A 13,755-nucleotide genomic window follows, 5' to 3' on the forward strand; every position below is an offset into this window, starting at 1 on the left:
CTTTGTGGAAAATCTTGCTCCCTCCTGCCAACCATTTGCAGCAGCTCAGTGCAAGAGTTCACTGACTGAGTGTTCAAAATGCAGGGAAAAATACAAAAATTAAGGTTCCCACAGTGGTCCCATGAGTTTGTCCTGATTTGTGGTCCAGCAGAACATTTGGCTTTGTCAGTACATGGCACCAGCATCACAAAGAGACCAGGCAGAGATCAAATGCTTTCAGTAGGGAAAAAACCCACAAGGTTTGTTTGGGTGCACTTTCTTTTCTGATATTGTGGTGTTTTTTAAATGGAATACTCTGATCCTCAAACGTTTCTGTGGAATCCATCTATGGATTTGTGACATGTATCTGTTGAGTTCCTATGCCTGGAAGTGTTCAGGGCCAGGTTGGACAGGGCTTGGAGCAATCTCTTTTAGGGGAAGGTGATGGTCTTTAAGGTCCTTTCCAGCCCAAACCATTCCAAGGTTTTTGCCTGTTCTCCTGGAGAACTCCATATAGATCAACCCATCCACACCTGTACAGCCACCTGTCAAATTAGGAGGGCATGAACACCCAGGGGAGAGTTTGCTGGGCTGGAAGGCACAATGCAGCTCCTCAGGGATGAGCTCTCATGTCCTGCACTCCCTCAGGATGTTCTATATTCTACAGTATAGTATAACATTCTTTAACAAAATATAGTATTATAAAGTAATAAATCAGCCTTCTAAAAACATGGAGTCAAATTCATCATTCCTGCCTGCGTTGAGACACTCCCAACAAATACAACAGTCCATGAAGGGTCATGGATGGTAACACCAGAGCTCAATCCCATGAGGAGGACAGGCTGGCACTGCCCATGGCAGGGGATCACTCAGGACTGGTCAGCGTGGACTGGACACCCTGCACTTCTCCATGGTGCTGTAACTGGGACCAGCACAACCACAGCCCATCTGGGCCCTGCCCTCCCTCTCCCAACAGGGACACAGGGACAGGTTTGTGTTGCCACATTTCTCTTCCCAGAGAAAAGCAAGGCACAATTCTTCCCAAGAATATTTCTGGATTTCACATTCTCTGAACCTCAGAAGAAGGAAAAACAATTCTTATCATTTGCTGTGCCTGTGTTTGTGCAAAAGCAGAATGCAATGTGGAGATTGTTTACCCAGAGTGATGGGGTTTTGTTTCCTTGGCATGTCAGGGGCAAGCGTGTGTGTGTGTCAGGACTGTTGGCTGGCAGTCAATGAGATTCTGTGCAGTGGACTGCAGTTGAGTGCTTGGCAGGTTCAGTTTAGATGTAATGTATCATAGTGTACTATAATATAGAATAATATAGTGTAATAAAGTAATAAATTAGCCTTCTGATAAGATGGAGTCAGATGCATCATTCTCTCCCCTCATCAGGGCATTCCCTGCAGATATTATAGGTTTGTCCCCAAGCTGACATGGGCTGTTTGTGTCTTCCATCCCCCTACCAGGTGTTTTCTGCTGCACTCCCCTGCTCAGATCCCTTTTCCTCCCCACAGGGCTGAGCTGATAAAGCTGATTTGGAATCACTTTTTGCTTAGCAACGTTTATTATCCTTATTATCCCTGACAAGTTTACTCCGGCTGCCAAAGGGAGCCAGAATGAAACAAGCCTCGCCCAACATTTTAAGTGAATTTTCACTTCTTGCTGCTCTCTGTGCATGCAGACATCACTGTGCTGCTCATCTTTCCCCTCCATCACTGTCCAAAGACCTCTACCAGGACGGGTATTGGCATCTCCTGGGATGACAGAGGTTTCCAAGAGGATGCATCTTGTGAAGGAGCTGAAGATCACCTACAAGGCAATGGCAGTAGGGATGTGTCACCTGCACTGTGACAGGTAGGGAAAGCCTCTTGGGGTGTGTCAGCAGCCCCATGAAATGCTTCCTCTCTTTCAGGGCTTGGAGTGGGCAAAGTCCTTTGGAGTCAGCAGGAATGGGGTTCAGTTCCCAGCTGAGAACCTCACCACCTGGAACCTAGAGGCAGGCACTCAGCTACCTAAATATCAGCATCCATTTCCATCCATTGTGCTTTGGCCCAAGAGATGCCAAATTCTGGGATCCAGGATGGGATATGGGATCCAGATTCCCAGAATCTGGGATCCAGGATGCTGATTCAGCAGGTTTCTAAAAATGCCAGCTCTCCTTCCAAAACAATGAGCTTCGCCCACGAAGGAGAGGAGCCATGATTGCTCTGTTCTCCAGCAGCTGCAGCAAACAAAAGCTGTGCCAGAGCCCGTTCCAGCAAGGAGGCACAGAGGAGAAAACTGAAAATGCAAGGAATTTCCTGGCATGAGCAGCCCTCCTAGCATGATCCAGGCTCACAAGTTGAAAATTCAAACCCTGTGTTGTTAGGTAAGATGGGATTTAAAATCACATGCAAGCAGCGCTGGCACCAGAGATGTAAGGTGGTGATGCCTGGCAGAAGAAGAGATCAAAAGAAAATGCATTTATAGGGCAGGAGGGGCTTTCTGAGGGAATTTCCTTGGGATGAGCCAGGATAATGGAGAAGTGAAGATACCTGGAACTTTTTTGTAATACAAAACAGAGCAAAATCCTCAGTGCTGGGAGAAATACCACTGTGGATGATTCCATCCCTACATGTCAACACACCTCTGAGAAGACCACAGGTTTTCAGGAAGGCAAAAAGAGTGTTATAACCCTGTTTCATAACAAAAGGGAAAGCACAGAGACTCCAGGGACAAGCAAAAGGAGGAGCACAGGATGACAACCTGATATTTTCTCCTTTACCCAGCCCTGAGGACAAGCTGTGTCCTCCTTAGGCTAAAAATCAAAGCATCCAGGAAAAGTTTCTGGAGCTGCATCCAGGAGTTCCTGAAGGTGGCCACAAAACTGGAGATGGGCCAAAATCTTCTCTTTCTGAGCAGAATAGAAAACGCAGCCAATGCAATAAAATCCCATTTCTTTTTCTGCCATGGCCCCAGATGATCCAGGGGACACCACTCCATAGCCTCATCCCTGGGGGGGTCCCAGGCACCTGAAAAACTCACCTGGTTTTGGAACACATCAGCACTAGCACTCAGCATTAGGCTGAGCCTAATTTCAGGGTTTCCTCCACTAGATCAGTTCATGAAATGTGCAGCAGCCCAGGGAGGCAGCAACTGAGGCTGAAAGGAAGCTGAGGCACAGCCAAGCTGTGCATCCCAAGGAGAGGATCCCAGTGCCATGCCTTCCTCCTAAGAAGCAGATGAAGACAGCACATACAGCAAAGAGTTGGGCTCTAGAGCTGCTCTGGCCAAGCCCCCAGCCCATGTTTGATGGTTCAGGTGAAATGTTTCAGAGCTGGAACAGAACAAGGATGGACAGCTTGGCTTCACCTGGCACACTGAGCCAAAGCCCTAACAGCAATGACAGGAGGAAATCAAGCAGCCTCCAGGACATCCTCCCAACCACTTCTCCCCACTCTCCACAGCAAGAAACAGGATGAGAATGTTGGGATGTGCCCTGCTTACCCCGCTCTGGAAAATGCTCTGCTGATGTTTCCTGCCCACCTCCAGCCAGTGGCCTCAGTGTTTGTGCTCTTGGCACAGCCCAAGGAACCCGGGAGCTGAGGGAACATTCAGAGGGCTCGAATGAGTAGCAGCCCTGTGTTTGGGCTGAATAGCAAAAGGAGCTTGCGTGGGTTCCCTTTTCAAAGCCAGCTGAGAAAAGGTTTTGTTGCAAATCCGAGGCCAGAAGTGCTGAAGAGCCTTGAATACTGGTCTCTGTGCTTGTTTGTGCCTATTGCATTTCACTGTTTGCTCTCTAGCTGCTCAGAGGGCTGAAGCAGCTAGAGCTCTTGCAGAGAGCGTCCTGTTGGTCCTGGCCAGGCCTGTCATTCATCTTGGAGCCCAAGGAACCCCCTCCAGGATCCAAACACCTTCCCATGCAGGACATCATCACCGTGGGAATGGCCCCTTGATGCAGCTGCTGTTCTGGCCCAGACTGGTCTTGGCAGGGTGCTGAGAGGGTCCTCTTGCACTCGAGGGTTTTTTCCAGCCCAAACACAGCAAGAGGAAGAGAGTCTGAGCCTGATTGTGGGTGGAGTTGTAGCCGCTGGAGATTTTCCCCTTGTCCAGGACCTCTGCCCTCAGAGCATCACGTCATCCCACAGCTTCTGTGTCCTCTTCAATTCTCCCAAGCATCTCAGCTTGGAGGGAAAGGAACACTCCCTCCCAGCTAGCCCTGACCTTAATCTGACACCTCATCAACTCATCCTTGCACCTACTGCCTTTTCCCACAGATCCCAGCTCTCCAGGCCTGATGGCTCTGCCTCGAAAGGAAGAGACAACACATGGCCTGCAAACACTGCCAGGCCATCAAAACTCATCTCCTTGCTGGACCAGCACCAGGGGAAGCCAGGGAGAGATGCAGCTGACTCTGCCAGACATCCCCATTGTCTTCTGAGTGCGTCCACAGCCACCACTCCATGGCACAAGGCACACACAAAATGGGGACAGCCCTCAGCCATCACAGCCTCCTAAACCTTGAGGTTCTGTGGTGACCTCCTGGCTCTCTTGGAGCTCTCTGGTGACCAGTGAGAGGACCCAAGGAACAGCTGGAGATGTGTCAGGAAAGGGTTAGGGGGATGTTAGGAAAACGTTTCCCACCCAGAGGGGGGGTGGGCACTGAATAAGCTCCCCAGGGAATGGACAGAGCCTCAAACCTGTGAGTTTTGTTAAAAAGAGTTAAAAAGCATTTGGACAACCCTCTCAGACACAGGGTGGAATTTCTGGGATTCACCCGTGCAGGGCCAGGAGCTGGACCCAATGATCCTTGTGAGTCTCTTCGAGCTCAGGAAATTCCATGATCCCATGAGTCCAGTCATGGTCCCCATGGAGAGTGTGAGATTTCGACTGAGCCCCTCTGCTCCCATTCTGGACCATCCTTTCCTCCTTTCAGCCAGAAACCAGCTGGGAGAGCACCTTCATTTCTGCAGTAAAGCTCATCAGGGGCTTAGAAACACAGATAATAATTTATTTCAGCTAAGCTACAAAGAAGAGCCCCCCAGGAAGGTTTTTGGTGATGCTGATTGATGGTCTCATCTTGATTTACTGAAGGAGAAGCATAAAGGAAGGGAAGGGCAGAGTGGAAAAGGATAAGGATAAATATTACTTTATGAGTATTAATATTTAGTAGCCAGAGCCTCAGTCCTTGAATAGTCTTTGAATTTAGATATGAAGTTCTTGAAAGGGCTTGGAGGGATTTTTGTGCCTCATATTCTCATAAGTGTCAATTAATTAGACGAGCCAGCCTGAGGTGAAGCAGGATAACCAAAACCAGTCAGTATGAAGCAAAATAATTATTCATGAATAATTCAGAAGGAACACAGAAACCCTAATTAAGGCCAAACCTCACAGAGGGAAATGTGGATCTAAGGTTTGGGGGGGTTTTTCTTCCACTGAGTTTGAAGTTTGAGTTCAGCTTTAGAGCTGCAAAGACATGAGTGAGTCGTGGCTGCTGGGCATCCTCCCTCAGTGCCACGTGCCTGTGCTGCATGTGCTGTGTTTATCATCCCTCTGGGGCTGTCCCTGCACCACAGTGCATCAGATGTCTCCAGGGACATTATCCTTCCTGGAAACCCAGCCTCAGCCAGGCCAGGCTCCAGCAAGGGAACATCCTGGCCCTTGCCCTGCAGTCACCCCAGCTGACATCAGGATAACCCCGTCCCTTTCCAGGGAGTGCATCCTGCTCTGCACATGAGGGAATGACCCCACTGTGCTCCTGGCTCTGGAATTCTCCCCAGAGAAGGCTCAGTGTCCTGCAGTGCCTGCTGACCTGAGCTCCCTGCACTGCCTCAGTCACGCATCCCCCTGAGCCATAAAACCCCCAGGAAGGACATGGTGGGGGATATTCCTGCCCTGGCAGTGAGAGGGGACCTTTCCTGCCCTCACAGCCTTGGCATTTTGTCTCCTGCTGAGCCACATTTGACACCTGCAAGCCCAGGTGTGCCCCCAAGGTATTTCTCTGCAGCACAGGCAGCTCCTTCCCTCGATGCCTCTTGCAGACCACACTTCCAGCTGGAGGCACTGGAGTATTTCCCACCCACCAGAAGAGCTCGTCCCCCCTTCTCCAGCCAAGATCTGGTGTTATCCTAAGGGATATTTCTAGCTGGGATGTCTCAAGCTCTCCCAGGTCTGTCTGCAGCTCCCTGGTGAAGCACAGATGCTTCAGACACCGTGGATGAACCCCACCAGGCTCCCAGACCATCCCTTCCCTGCTGGTGCAGGTTTCCTCTCCTCAGGATTCTGAGCATTCACCTTTTTCCAGGGAAAAATGAACTTGGCATCACCATGGAAGGCTCAGCAACCTCCTGGATGAAGCCCAGACTGGGGAAGCCTTCATGGTGTCCTGGAGAGGTCCCTTCCCATTCATCCTAAATTGTCAATTTGCAGTGATAACCAGAGTCAAATGCCAAAAGAGCCATCGTGACAGTGAGGGGGGGATGGATGGATGGATGGATGGATGGATGGATGGATGGATGGATGGATGGATGGATGGATGGATGGATGGATGGATGGATGGATGGATGGATGATCCTGCCTCCCTTTCCCCTCTCCACCTTCCTACTCAGAGCCTTAAGAAAAGAGAAGGGGGGAGGGAAGCAGATCTCCACCCCAGGCTCGTGCATTTTCACCCATCAGAAAGCAATTTTCCATGATTACAGAGTTTGCTATTCTGGGCTGCAGCTGGAGGTTTATTAGTTAAGAGCACACCAGTAACTCTGGATTGTGCCTGCATTAGGAGAAGCACTCAAAGCTCATCATGCTCTGAATGAGACACTTCAGGAAACATCCACAGCACTTACAGCCTTTGATGGATCTCTGCCTGTGGCACGACTTAATGAGCTTGTAGTGGCAATAGGAGAGGAGAGGGGGAAGAGGCTGATACAGCTCCCAGCAATTCACACTCATCTTCACCGAGGAAGTTCATGAGATATTGATCTGATCTCAATATTTAAAGCCCAAAAAGGGAGTCAAGTTTGAGCAGGCGAGGCGTTCTCCCTGAAAGTGCAGAAATAGTGAAAGGTGTGCAGGAAATATAGAGCAGGCAGGAGAGATTTCCATCAGCCTCCACAGCCAGGAAAATTCCACCCTGGGAACAGAACCTCTTTGCCAAACTGCAGGGAGATGGGGGACACCACAGGGCAGGGTGTGACACCACATCAGGGGATGTGACCAAGGGGACGCCCTTCACACGTGGCCTTGCTGCCCTGAGCATCTCCAGCAGACAAATCCTCCCAGGAGCCCACGGGGAGATGGAGCAGTTCTCATTCCACAGCCACAAGGAATCATGGCAAGCAAAGGCAGGGAAAGGACAGATTTAAACCCAAGCCCTAAGGTATCCAAAATCCCTTGGCCAAGTGGTCATCCATTTAAGGACTTTAATGGACTATCAATGATTGTTGTGTTATAAAATTACCAAGATCACTCAGATTTACAGCAGAAACAGGGGACTGATGTTATTTTTTTTTTCCCGGAACAAACAAACATTTTTCTAAATTGTGCAGCCAGCCTTCCACTCCATAATTTAAAATGAGTATTAAAAAAAAAAAGTTTAAAAATCCAAAATGGCCATAGAAATAAAATCAAAGCAAACTTCAATGACATTAATTTTTTTGCCAAAATCTGCTTCCTGAGGGAATAATCTGAAAAGATAAAGGAGACATCTTAAATGCTTTTTCAAATAAACTATAAGAAAGCTCACTCTAGAGGAGTTTAGGCAGGACTCTCTTGCAGCAGGGACAAAATCCCACTTTCTGGGACTCTCAGCCAGTCTGGATTGATCCCTGACACAGGCAGGGCTGCTCCAAGGCTGTCCTTTGAGAGGACCCACACAGGATGGGGTGATTTACCCAGCTCAGGCTGTGCTGAGGCACTTCTTGTTCTCGTGGAGCTCAGCCCAGCATCCGGCAGCTCCAGCCCTACCTCCCAGGCCAGTCTGCAAGGACATGTTCTGGTTTGAAAGCAAAGCAAGTGAGAGACTCCAAGTCAAAAATACAATTTATAAGAAAACCAAAATAGATGCAATAATACAAAAGACAAACCACTAACAAAGTCAGAACCCGACCTGACACCCTGTGGGTCAGGGTGTTGGTAGCAGTCCAATTGGAATTGTGGCTGCAGCCTTCCTGGAGGGTCAGCTGTGGTTCTGCTGGAGCAGGGATCCTGGAGAAGGGTGTACTCTTCCTCTGAAGATCCAGTAGAAAAGACAGCTATTCTTCTGGGAATCCAGTGGAAAGTCTGACAGCTTGGTCCCAAATCCCAGATTATATCCGGGTGGGGATTCTTAGCTCCTCCCCCCTGGGAGGAGCATCTCACAATGGGCTGTTATCATTCTGTGAGTGATGAGGTGGGTCCATGAAACAGAAATGGCTCCTGGAGGGAGTTGTCTCTGAGTCATGCCAAGGCACTGATGGGCCCATTAACAGGAAATAAGGAAAAAACAATGCCCCTCCAGGTTTCATTAGCTCTTGAGGATGGGAATAGAATATATCTGAATATTCTAATCTAGGGCAAAACAGAAGGTCATTTTCCCAATCACCATGGCAGCACGGTCCAGTGTTTGCATGTGGAAACCCAGGGCACAGGGAATATTTCTCTGTCTGCTCTGTGGTGCCCTCACCGCCAGGGGTGCACTGACTTTGACCCTCACTCATGGAGAAAGTTTCCCAGACTTCAAGATAGACTGGAACCCACAAAAGTGTGAAATAGATTATAGAGAGCAGTGTAGGTGTGTCACTCGGAGAGAAATTGAGGTTTTGGGATTTTTAGTGTGTTGTGGATGGAAGCAAGATGGACGGCACAGGTTGTCATCCTGGGTTTCTTCTTCATGCTGCTTCTTCCTCCTTCTTCATGGGTTTGGGTGGCATTTTGTAATTGGGCAGAAAAATCCACATTGCAGATGTTTAGGGATCAGTTATTGGGTAAAAAGGGAAAATAATCCAGGTGTCAGTTCTTAATTGGATAGTTTAGCCTTAAAAGCCCTTGTACCAAGAGACTGTTGGCCATTTTTGTGGTGCTTTTCCAGTGTGCTGAGCCTGGTGTGGACAGCGTGCAAAACTTTAGATAACAATAAACAAGAACCTAAAGACCGAAAAAATCCAGTATGTCTCTCTTTCCTGACACAAAGCCACTCCAGTAGGGTCTGCCCTGACAGGGGAGCCCCCTGGGAGAGCCCAGCCTGAGGCCCAGAGATCGACAAATTGACATTTGCAGGCCAGCTCCTGCCCAGCCCCTGAAGAGCTCTCAGTGAAACAAGAGCACCTTCTGAGCATCAGTTTTGCAGCATCCACTGGCCGACCAGCTCCCTCTGCTGCTGCTGCTGCTTCCAGCCTGACCCAAACTGCCTTTTCAGCGATGGGGGAGCAGTGGGATGGATTTTGGACAGCACAGTCTCTGGGATGGAGTGAGCAGCTGGCTCCCCAGTGACTCACAAAGTGCTCGGTGACACCTGAAACATCTGGAGGTGTCCCAGCTCCTGGAGGAGACTCACCACAGCTGGAGGACAGCAGATCCCAGGACACTTCCACTACCCATGTGAACAGACTCCAGACCAACTCGAAGATTTTTAGTTTATTTCCCATCCTTTGGGGGTATTTTTAAGGGGAAAAAAAAGTCAGGCTTACCCAAGACCAAACACAAACCTTCACTGCACCACTGAGTGCAGGAAGATCCTCTGGCATCTTCCTCACTGTCTCTGTGTTCACATCCTCCACTGGGACCATTCCCAGATCAGATGAGCTGGGCAGGGGGTATCAAAAGAGCCTTTTCCTGGTTTATTTTGGAGGTGTGCAATAACCAGTGCACGCTCTGCCTTCAGGCTCAACTGGAGTGTAAATCTCCATGGCATCTCCTGAACCAAGGCATTTTATCAACCTGGCATTTGCATTCCTGGCCCTTGGAGACTGGGGGGTGCCAGACACCTTCTGAGCTGGCAAACACAGGGATTGGCAGAAGAAAGGTGGGGAAAACGACCTGCTGGCTTATTGTGCATCCCAGGAGGAGCTACCATCATCCTAGTGGTGACAATCCTCCAGCCACTTGTCCGCAAGGAAACCCAAGGCCCCCAGTGTGCTTGGCAGGGTGTGTGACAGCAGGAGGCTGAGGATCAGGGGGGTGACAACCTCCACCTCTGAATCACACATGGGGAAACTGAGGCAGAAAGTGGCTGGAATGGATCAGTGGTAAATTAAAAATGTGTCCCCCAGGCTCTGCCATGAGGATGGAGCTGCACAGAGGCACAGCTGGTTCCAGATGTGTTTAACAGGGAGTGAGGTGATGCCAGAAGCGTCCAGCTGTGGCAGGGACAGCAGGGGGACATGCAGGTTGTCACTCTGTCACCCCTTAATTCTTCCTCAGGGACTGGCAGCAATGCCAGCAGCTTCCTGGCAGCCCTGAGGATGAAGAGGAGATGCAGGGGAGGTGTCCACAAGCAGGCACAGGGAGGAACCATCACCCAGCAGCTGCCAGATGTGCCCGTGTTGGGGTCATCTCCCACCCATGGCCAGGGTGGACCTGGTAACCTCAGGCTGTGTGAAGCAGTGACCCAGGGGTGAATGGCAGCAGGGTTTATCTCAGAAGTTTTGTTTTGACAAGGGTGTCCACCCTAAAAAGAAATTAACTAGCATCTTGTTTTAGAGCTGGGCTGTGCCACCACAGCCAAGCAGCTCCAGGTGGGACAGGACAGCAAAGCTCTGGGTTTGTAGAGCAGAGCTGTACTCAACACCACCTTGAATCCATCCTCCCAAGACTCTGCATAGCCCTCAACATCTTTTTCCAGCATCTATTGTATTTGCTGGGACCCCCGTGGCAGGAAGGAATGATGAATCTGACTCCATGTTCTCAGAAGGCTAACTTATTACTTTATGATACTATATTGTATTAAATAATACTAAACTAAACTATACTGAAGAACACAGAAAGGATACAGAGAGAAGGCTAAAAAGATAATAATGAAAACCTGTGACTCTCTCCAGAGCCCTGACACAGCTTGGCCCTAATTGGCCAAAGAGTGAAAACAACTCCCAGCAGAATGCAATGGAACAATCACCTGTGGGTGAACAATCTCCAAACACATTCCACATGAGCACAGCACAGGAGAAGCCAATGAGATAAGAATTGTTTTCCTTTTCTCTGAGGCTTCTCAGCTTCCCAGGAGAAAAATCCTGGGTGAAGGGATTTTTCCAGAAAATGTGAATGCCACAAGCATCTTCTCCTGCCTGCAGACTGTGGCCACTAAGGAAAGGGAGGAAGTAGGTCTTGCCCCCAAGAAAAGGAGGAATGTTTGATCTGGAAGCACAGGAGCTGCTCAGATTAGAGATGCCAGCTCAGGGGAAGAGCTGCAGAGATGAGAGAAGGATGTGTCCACAGCTGCAGGGTGGAAATGTGCCTACAGGAGAGATTCATGATCCTGGACAGGGCAGAAGACCCAGAGGAACAGAGAGGTTTGGAATGATAAATGAAAAGCAAGTTCTGCTTTTCACAGCAACTACAGAGCCCCTTATCAGGAGTGTGAGGAGGAGCCAATTTTAGGATGCTTCACTTTTCTCTCATAGCCTGAGGTCTGGCAGCTCCAGGAGGCATCTAAAACTGCTGGAGCACAAGTTCATCCTCCACCAGCAGAGCTTGGACCATGGGTGAGAAAACTCAGCCCCTGCATTTCACACATTGGCATCCCAGCAAACCCTGCCTGGAACGGGAGCAGCTCCTCAGAATTGCTTCTGTGCTGGCTCTGCCTGCTCTTAAGTGGGAGCAATTTGATGATGTCAGTCTAATAGCCCTGGGAATATCTTCAGAGGAGTCATAAATCACTGACAATAAGTTAATCACTTGGGCTAATAGCTAAGGCAAAGAATACATTGTTCTAAAATGGAGAAAAAAAATCCAGATTAAAAAAACAAAACAAAATATTCCTCTTCAGTGCTTTCTGCAGTTGCTGTTGACAGGAAAGTGATCCTAAAAGAGATTTCCTATGGAATTGCTGTCTCACTCCCCATGGAGCAGAGGGAAGATGAAGGCAGCTCTTAAGGTAATTCCAAATTTAAGATCTTAAGTCACGAGGTCACTCAGGAGAAAGACTAAAAGAAGAAGCTAAAAAGGTAAAAAAGAAGCAGGATAAAAATCCTCCTCTATCACATCACAGGGCAGCCTTGTGTCAACTTTCACCTGAGGATGTGAAAATGCTGTAAATGCAGCAGGATGCTGCCCCTGTGCTCCTGGAGCAGCACAGTTACCCCTTTTCCAAAGGAACACAATAGGATGCTTCTTGTCCAAGTGCAGAGCTGGTCAAAAAAATGTCATTGCATCAGCTGTGTCTTCCTCCTTCTTTGAAGTCTGACAGGGCTGACAAAGAGGTTGCTGCCTGGAAATGTTTATGAGGGCACTTTTGGGAAATCACCATTTTTCATGATGGAAAAAAGCTGAGCCAGGGGATTCCTGTGCTGTTCCACCAGCACACAGAATCCTCCCCTGCAATGCAAAATGCACAGACACTGTGCTGGTGTAGGAAGAATCCTCCCCAAACTTCAGCCAGAAATTCCTTTGAGATATCACTCCTGGATGAACATGTTGATCCCTCCCACCCCTCTGTGTCACTCTGGATTGATGGACCTTCTGTGTTTCTTCTTTTCTTTCCCAGTTAAGAATTTCTGGCAGACCTTTTCCATCTTCATGGGTATCTGAGACACCTGACTGAGCACCTACAGAGAGTCCTCCTGGGCCAGCAAGCAGGTTTGAAAACAGGTGTCTTGGTTTGAAAAGCCAGGTGTCTGCTAAGGAAGGCAGGAGCCTCCCTTGAAATGGAAAATACAAACCCCCTCCCTCTGAATTGTTATAATTATGAAATTAAGGGGCTCTCAGGAAAAGATGTGGGAGCAGGAATAACAGTTCTTTACTAGGGAAGAAAAAAAAAATAAAATAAAAATGCAGTGATACAAAACAGCACTGCCAGAGTCAGAGCAGGCCCTGGCCCCCTGTGTGTCAGGGTGGTGGCACAGTCCCATCCCAGGGGGGCTCAGGGTGGTGGCACAGTCCCATCCCAGGGGGGCTCAGGGTGGTGGCACAGTCCCATCCCAGGGGGGCTCAGCCCTCCTGCAGTGCCAGCTGTGGTTCTGCTGGAGCAGGGATCCTGCACAAGGGGGGAGTTTTCCTCTGGAGCTCCAGGGCTGCTGGAGATGGGCCTGCTCTCCCTCTGGGAATGCAGGGCAGGAGAAAGCTGCTCCTCTGGGAATGCAGTGGGCAAAGGCTGCTGTGCTGTCCCAAACCTCAGATTGGATCCAGGTAGGAATGCTTGGCTCCTCCCCTGGGTGGAGCATCTCCCCATGGGATGGTGGAATTTGATCAGCCATGCAGGGACACTCACTGGCCATGGACGGAAGATAATTAATAATTAATGGCCCATGAACAGCAGAGATCTCCTGGAGGGAGGATTGGTTGTGGAAGAGATAAAGAAAACTGCCCAAAGAACAGAAAATAACTGCCCCACCTCTGACAGATGGGGATAGAACACACACACACACCTAGCTACACCTTTCAACCTGAGACACAGGGAACAGCCAGGAGATCCCAGGTCACATCAAAGAGCCCTTGGCACTCACCCTTCAGCAGCTGGAATGAGCTGGGGATCATGGAGAGAAGCCAGAGGGATGCTGGAGGCATTGGTGAGGCAGCTGCTCTCAAATCAAAGGTGTGATTTTCCTCCATTGGAGTACAGAAGATTATTTCCTAATGGATTTCTTCCAAAATCTAAATTCCCAACC

This window comes from Haemorhous mexicanus, chromosome 4, assembly GCF_027477595.1.
Source record: "Haemorhous mexicanus isolate bHaeMex1 chromosome 4, bHaeMex1.pri, whole genome shotgun sequence".
In the NCBI taxonomy this organism is placed as follows: Eukaryota; Metazoa; Chordata; class Aves; order Passeriformes; family Fringillidae; genus Haemorhous; species Haemorhous mexicanus.